Source organism: Pipra filicauda, unplaced genomic scaffold (assembly GCF_003945595.2).
Source record: "Pipra filicauda isolate LSUMZ 115617 unplaced genomic scaffold, ASM394559v2 scaffold342_size772408_pilon, whole genome shotgun sequence".
NCBI lineage: Eukaryota > Metazoa > Chordata > Aves > Passeriformes > Pipridae > Pipra > Pipra filicauda.
Window position 1 is genome coordinate 694,921 of NW_024104468.1, and position 7,144 is coordinate 702,064.

General features: G+C 36.1%; 1 long non-coding RNA gene across 1 annotated transcript in view; it reads left to right on the top strand.

The window, feature by feature from the left end:
• Nucleotides 1–6,499, top strand: part of LOC113993945 — a 32,298-nt gene extending 25,799 nt beyond the window's left edge. Inside the window, exon 3 of the long non-coding RNA XR_005564633.1 lies at nucleotides 6,415–6,499. This is a non-coding gene — a long non-coding RNA (uncharacterized LOC113993945). The remainder of the gene's footprint in view (nucleotides 1–6,414) is intronic.
• Nucleotides 6,500–7,144: the final 645 nt, after the last annotated feature.

A 7,144-nucleotide genomic window follows, 5' to 3' on the forward strand; every position in this document is an offset into this window, starting at 1 on the left:
TATTCTTAGGCATGATGTCCTGTCTGTTCTTTCCACATACAGAAAGTACCCACATGCACAAACATATGTAAGTGCTTATGGATAATTAAGATTTTCTAAATTTGGCTATTTTAAAAAAATCTAGGGTTTTTTTTTCCAGTTCTATTTTTTATGTGATGAAATAAAATGAGATCTATAAACTGCCTCCTCCGACATCTAGTATGCTGCAGTCAACAGGCTGGTATTGTTGGGTATTTATAAAAGGCAGTTTCAGAGCTGGCTACTCTAAGAGGCCAGGCTCTGCAAACCTACTTGAAACAGGACTCTAATACCTCCGGGTGCAAAATACCAGTAGATATTCCAGATTTTCTTCTAGTTACTAAATACAATCAAAGGATATAAACTTTGTAGCTGTAACTTGAATTTCAGCTTTATTTCGTAAGAATATTTTGTGAAGAAAATAGGAAAGACTTTTCTTTCTTATTTTTTCTTTTTTTTTTGTGATTTTTTTTTGACTCATTGAAACTGGTAAGCTGATTTACTATGGCAAGAGATGAAAAATGGTCACACAAAAATCTCATATTTGAAATGTAAATATATAAAAATAAGACATATAATATTTTCTGTCATCTTATGCCATGAATTTATTTGCAGAAGTGATGACTAAACTAGGTTTGTACTCTTATAAACTAAAAAGGTAGTAATTCGTATTTGAAACACTAAATGGAAGTGATGATTTGAAAGGAAACTGACTTTGGGAAATATTGTTATCACCTAGAGTAAAGCAGTAACACAGAAACTGGATTTTCATTGGTAAGAGTGCTGATACTTGAAAAATAAGGTAATACAAATGTGTTTTAGGAGAAGGGGAGTGCATTTGTACTGGTACTTGTTCTTGTCAATTACCTTTTATCCCAATATAAAGTTCAGAATAATATGAACATTTATGTTTCCTTTAAGAGAAAATTAGAGCAACAGCATTTCTTAATGAGAAGCATTCATGTTATCTCTTTCCTAAATAAATTCTCAATTCACACAAAAGAAATACAAAGCAAGCTGTTTTGTAGTGTTTTAACACAAATGGTAACAGATAAGAGCATTTTGAAAGATAAGAGTAAGGTGAAGATTAATAAATCAGCCAAGATGCTGCATGTAGTAGCTTTATAATTGTAAGCAGCAAGATTTAAATAACCAGATTTCTCTTCTCTATAAAGACTTTGATATTAACTCACTTTCACCTTCCCTTTATCTCACTCTTTCCCTTCCAACCAGATAGATGTTAATTTAGTTTCTCTTTAAATTGTCTCTAAAATGCATGTTGTGCACTTGTACAAAGCACACTATTGCCATGCTTTTTATGTATCTCTGTGTATAAGCTGGTAAATATCCATGGGAATTTCTACCAGTAGGAAATTTCCAATCTCACATGGTTTGCAGTTAACAAATGAGCATAAGGACTTATAATTCTTTTATTGCATCTTGTTTCGGTAATTGCAGATATTTCTTTAGCCAAATTCATAATTTTTAGTCTACTAAGTTCACTGATAATAAGTGACAAAAAATTCTGTGTTTTAACTTTGGTTGTTTTTGCTTAGCTCTTGTGCTAAGGAAAAAATTAAGATACTTGATCTTTTCAATACTTCCCATTCCTTATCCTTTTACTATGTGTTCTAGTCTTGTCTGCATTTTTCTTGCAAATAAATTATTTCTCCATATTTCTGAAAATCAGACAATCTCCTTCTTTTCTATATTTTTGCTTCTGCTTTGTACTTTTGAAGTAGAATGTTTAGAGAGAAACATCAGATCCAGAGTAGGATGCCCAGATAATACGATTTAGTAGATCTGAAGAAAATGTTAAAGAGGGATTTAGGGTGCATATGCATACAGCACATATGATACCAATCCACAGAAACAATAAAATGGAAATTAAGATTCATGTCTCTAAAATTCATAACCTCTATCTCCCTCACTACACATGTGCTTCACCATTCCTATCATTATAGCTACTGCAGCCTAGAAACCACATGTTGCACTTTGGATGACTCTGAATTTCACATTTTGGGAAAAGAAGCTTGAAATATTCAGGGAAAGCTAAAATGTTTCCTGCAGTTGAGAAAACATTTGTAAGAACTGCAGATACATAAAGCATATTCTGATGTGTAGTAGGAAGTGGCTGGAAATCTTTTTGGGCTGATCTTAAGTTTTCACAGCTCGTAAATATTATGTAAATATTACTCTGAATTTCACAATTCAGACAGCTGAAAAAAGTAGAGCACTTCAAGTGATAAGGTAGTAACACTCTTTTCAGAAGGAGACAAGTAGGTTCCAGGTAACAGAGTTTGTATTGCTGTCAATGGAAGAGACAAGAACTGGTTCAGTCTTTGGCCTGATATCTCTATGAACAGTTATTTCCAGGGTGAACTTCATGATCTGTCTATTCTATACAAGCGATGTGAATTTACTACTCATGATACTGTAAGTTTCAAATCTCAGTTTATAATTTGTAAATTCTGATATTCAACAGAAAAAGGGGCACTGACTTGGAAGCTTTTTTACATTAGCTCACTATTTCATGACAATCATCTCACATACACAAAAAAGTAAATCTCCACTACTGCATATAGTTTAGAGTGGTATAAGATTGCCACAATATTTCTATTTTTTTCCCATTGAAGCTTAGAATGATTCTCAATTGATGTTATATTTGAGTGAAAAATAACAATATTTTTAGATAGTTTTGCTAACACTCTGATGTAACATAAATATCTGACCTAGCTGTAGGGCAGGAGAGGTCAAAGACAATATTTCACTGTAAGCTACAAATTGAAAGAATACCTAGCTTAATTTAAACAATTCCATTATCTTCTTTTTGTTTAATCTATAACTATTGCTTATTTTTAGACAGAATGTTGGATGTTTATATAGCTCCATTCTATGCATTTAGCTCTCAAACACAGATTTCCATTGAGTTTTTTGTTAAAGTAAACATGACTACATCAGGAAAAGACATAGTTATGCGTTATACAACAGCGTGAGAACATTTTTCCAAAAGGATGATTCTTTTCTAGGCACTTCATCAAATTCCTTTTTGGTCTTTTTAGTGCAGACTGAGTCTGATTTCATTCAAAGCAACCAAAACACATGAAAGAATGTGAGGAGGTAGGTCTGAAATAAAATCCATGTTGTTGTCATGACAACTAAAATGCTAAAAAGGATGCAGAGAATTATTATTAAATAAGATATTGCATCAAGTTGTTATGGCAACTATATAGTAATAGCAAAAAAAAAGGAGGTTTCAGAATAACATTGTATGAAAAGTTTCCTCTTTATCAAAACATGTCATTGTAAAAGTATCATAATGACGAAGAAAAGGAGTGGAGGACTTGGTACAAAAAGAGGTCAGGATTCAGCTATCTGCCTCAGTGTATTTACCTTAAGTGCTGTAATGTTCCATGGAGAGTATCTCTGCTTGGTTTCCAGTCCTGTCACAGAGGGATTAGAACATAGAAGACACTAGAATATATTCCAGTGCTCTTTCCCAGCATTATAGCAATAAAGTTCAATGCCACATTTCACAAATAAGCCTTCATGGCCCCCATTTACCCGCAGTGAGGTAGATGAAGCTTCAGTGGCATATAAGAATGGACTGTGAAACCCTAACTCAAAAAAATGGGATAGGGGAAAGGTTGATGGTGACGAGTAGTATCAAGAGGCTTTAATTCTGTGAAAGAATTATTTTTCAGCACACTAGATTACTTCCTTGTTTGTTTAGCTTAGGACTTCATAATAAATGAGTATTTGCTAATAGAAATCATTAAAAGAATTGTATAAACCTATTTTTGAAGCCAGGAAACTTCTTAAGCAGCAACAGCAGTAGAAATGACTATCTGGGCTCTGTGCCATAACTTGTGGTATAAGCAACACTAGAGGCTGCTTTGCCTGGTGCAAAAGAAATGAGATATTTTGCTCAGGGAAGTCAAAATATCTCCCGTGCTATTTTCCCTTGTGTGTGGTGCCCAGCTGGCTCCATCCTGCAAGTCACTGTGGTTTGTTCTTCCTGGTTATAAACCCTCTTCTGGGGAACTCTAGCAGGGAGTCAGAGGCTTTTTCTCCCAGCAGTGCTCCCTTCCTGGAGGCAGGAGTGAGTGCAGGAAAGAGGAATGACCAGGGAGTGTATGGAAAGTCAAAGTCAGAGATACGTAAGGAGCAAACGGACTTTGAGCGTTAAGAGCTGGCCACTTTCTTGGCCCCTTAAGTTCTCCCGCAGCAGTAGGTGAGGCAAGCTGATTGGTATTTTTATCCGGTTTCTGTCAATGAGCAAGTGTTTTTCCAGTTAAATAATTTTTTATTATATAATTTTCATGAAAAATAATTGCTGTGTGTGGAGATAACTTTTTTATAAATATATATATTTTTTAAAGTAACAGAAAGCTAAAATATTGCAACACTAAAGAATGTTGGCATGGGTGCTCTGTTGCAGTGTCTTCTGGCTTCTTTCTTCTGAAGTTTGCTTGTCTGATGTCTGGCTTCATTTTTAAGGGCTAAGCTCCCCAGCTGGACTTGATTTTGTAAATAGTTTCAACTCCAGTTCTATCCTATAACATTAATCCTCTTGCTATCAGTTGAAATTATGTAATCCATCCAGAGGTAAAGGAGAATTTGAGCTTGAGGGACTATGAAAACTATGAGTAGTGGAAGATACCAGGTCTTGAATCAGAGTAATTTTTCAGAGTTATTACTAAAAGTATGAGACTTGTGGGAGATGGAGAACATGTCTGGAAGCCTAAACATAGGCCTGCATAAAACTGCGGTACATTGTGATTTTGCAGATTTGAAAGTAGTTGCATATTTGCATTGAAAATATGTGTGAACCACAGCCTGAGGTCAGATTTTAGCTACTTTTCACTGGGATTGTGATGGTAGACAACCAGTCTAGCTGTCATGATTTCTGCCTTGGAAACTTTTTTATATTTTATTTTATTTTGAAATTCAGAGAACAGTGAGTTTTAGTAGAAACTGTAACTGTAGGCATATATTTCTTAATCTTCATGGTATTTTCTATTGTGTTTGTAGCAGAGGTACGGACTGATTTGACTTTACGGATATGGTTGGAAAAAAAGGGTTCTGGAAAAAGTTGGCTTCCAACCCAGAGGTTGCAAGTGGGATGGTGGCGATGAAGTAGGACAGAGGAAATGAACTCACGTGTAAATAAATTAAAGCTTCTTTTTCTTTCACATTGGGATGGCAAAATCCAAGCCAGCAGAACTCTTCCAAGCAGACTCCTGTTAAAGAGCCCTGAACTCCTTTGCCTAGCTTCAGCAGCCTCAGATGTTTTTGTCGCTACAAGTTCTTGTTTTATCTCCTGGGACTAAATTAAATGGCCTTACTAGCCCAGAGAAAATTAATTTGAATCACTTCCCTGCCTCTAATAGTTTATGCCACTGTCCCACTGGCGTAAACAGAGGTCCTGAAAGCATGAAGAGATGTCCAAGCCACCTGTGCACAGCAGGCCCTTTTCCCGCATGGCTAGTAATAGCTAATGAAAACAATTTGGGTTCAACACTAATCAAATTAAGATATTTCCCCGAGGGAAGCACCAATTACATACTTCTGTGTAGTATCTATAGCTTGGCTAATTCTCAAGGCTCATCTTAATGACACCAACAAGATTTGCCAGTTACTGCTATTCTTCATGGATCAAACCAGGTGGTAAGGGTTGCATGCAACACCACTTGCCCTGAATGTGTGGTGTCATCAGCTAATGGTGTTATTTCACCACTCTGTCTGTTTTCAGCGGGACATAGAGACTACTGACATCCTACTGATTTCCAGGGCAGTTTTGAAATACAAACATAAGTGTAGAGTGCCTTGAACACTTAACAAGATAAAATCTGTTTAAGTAAATATGGAAAAGGAAGGTGTGTACTAGGGAAAGATTATGAGAAGAAGAAATAATAAATATACTTTAGAAGAGGCTAGACAGAAATTGGTGTCTTAATTACTTGGCTCACTTTCACTAAGTGGTTGAACAAAGCTACCAACAAGTAATCTGATTAAGAGAAAGCATCTAGATTGTATTCTGATTATTGTGCTCTTTTTTCCTCTGACTGAAAAGAGAGTCCTGGAGGACTGCTGTGCTCAGACTACCTGTTAGCTTTGGTCTTTGCTGCCCTTTGCAAAGTGTGATCTGTTTAAACCTTTGTTAGTTGTGCCTCCGTTCCTTAGTGCCTGCTCTCATGCAAGACTTTGTACAGTTATGAAGGGTGTGTGTAAAGCTTCCTCTGTTATGGTACCATGGCAAGATTTCTCCAGGAACGTCCAGCTTGGCTCTTCTGTAATACTTTGCACAGCGCCTTTCTTCTCATCAGAATGCACCTGAGAAGTGTGACTAGGTGTTTAATATCTTCCTAAATTTAAATTTTTCCAATCCTGTAGGAACACACTTGGTGCCATTCCTGGCTTTGATAAAAGCCACACAGCCAGCTCCAGACTCTTGATGAGCTGCAAGTCACTATTCCAGGTAAAAACACAAGGCATCTCTACTCTGGACTGATCCTGCCTTGTAATTGTTGGAAAGAAACACCAAATAAATTTTTGAATACTGAAATACACAATATGCACAATTTTCTTATCTTTTTTAATAAAGAGCAGTCTATAAAATGTAGTGCTTATATTCTAGTCTGAGAGAAAGGAGCAAGGATGTGGTGAGGAGAACAACTGAAGCTGAGAGAGGCAGCTTAAGCTCTTCCACAGTGACTGTGGCTTCATCATGTCTCTTAACTCCTGCAATCAGATGATCATATACTGATTTCTGCAAGCATCTGAGAAAGCGGATATAAAGAAAAGTGGAGAAGAAAAGAAAAATTGTTTTTCCACTTTGATGATTTGAAAATTTTCTTCATGTTCATTTTATTCTGATGCAGAAAGATGCAGCTGGTGAAGTGTTCACCGAAGCACAGCAGAAAAATGAGTACTGCAGGAATCTGACAGGATAATGCAGAGTTTTGGTGCAGTGATTTGCAAAATAGATGGGACACTGGAAATAAATTTTTGGTCTATCTGGAATTCTGAAATCTCCAGGGTATGGTAATGTGGTTTGTTCATAGACTTATAAAAAAGACCATTTCAAATATGTGGATTTATTTATCATGAGTCATCTAGACAC